At 32.5% G+C, this 489-nt stretch overlaps 1 protein-coding gene across 1 annotated transcript in view; it reads left to right on the forward strand.

The window, feature by feature from the left end:
• The window catches only part of LOC109544683 (sulfotransferase 1C4), a gene marked incomplete in the record, with an annotated part of 4,881 nt that overhangs the window by 685 nt on the left and 3,707 nt on the right, over nucleotides 1-489 (forward strand).

The following is a 489-nucleotide window of genomic DNA, read 5'->3' on the forward strand; positions in this document are numbered from 1 at the left end:
GTGAATACGATATATCTTGCACTTTTACATTGCTTTTTGAGAGCGCCACTTGCGACCACTTGCACTTATATTTGCAGTTTTAATCAAAATGTTTATGCAATTTTTTTGTTCATTGCGTATTCTACTTTTATTTCGTTACATCGCTCAATTTTTAAGAAAAATCGATTGTTATTGTCATTGTAAATTTGTTCTTATCAGAAATACATTTTTTTAAATTAGTGAATGATAATAAAATTACAACAAATTTTCAAATGGCCTGCTTCAATTCAGGCATTGCAACAACTCTCCAAACTTTGTCGTATTTGTTCGAAAATACCCGACGTGTTCTGGTGAGCACGGCAAGAATTGAATATTCTTTGGTGTAATTGTCCCACCCTGTATATAGAATCCCATATTTTCGCATAAACTTTTGCTTCAGAAATCTCCTCTAAGTTTTTGCCACGATAACTCTGAAACACCCTGTATTATCAGTTTCCAAATTACGTTAAT

Source organism: Dendroctonus ponderosae, unplaced genomic scaffold (genome assembly GCF_020466585.1).
Source record: "Dendroctonus ponderosae isolate FM_Combo_2020 unplaced genomic scaffold, Dpon_F_20191213v2 Dpon_F_20191213_2, whole genome shotgun sequence".
In the NCBI taxonomy this organism is placed as follows: domain Eukaryota; kingdom Metazoa; phylum Arthropoda; class Insecta; order Coleoptera; family Curculionidae; genus Dendroctonus; species Dendroctonus ponderosae.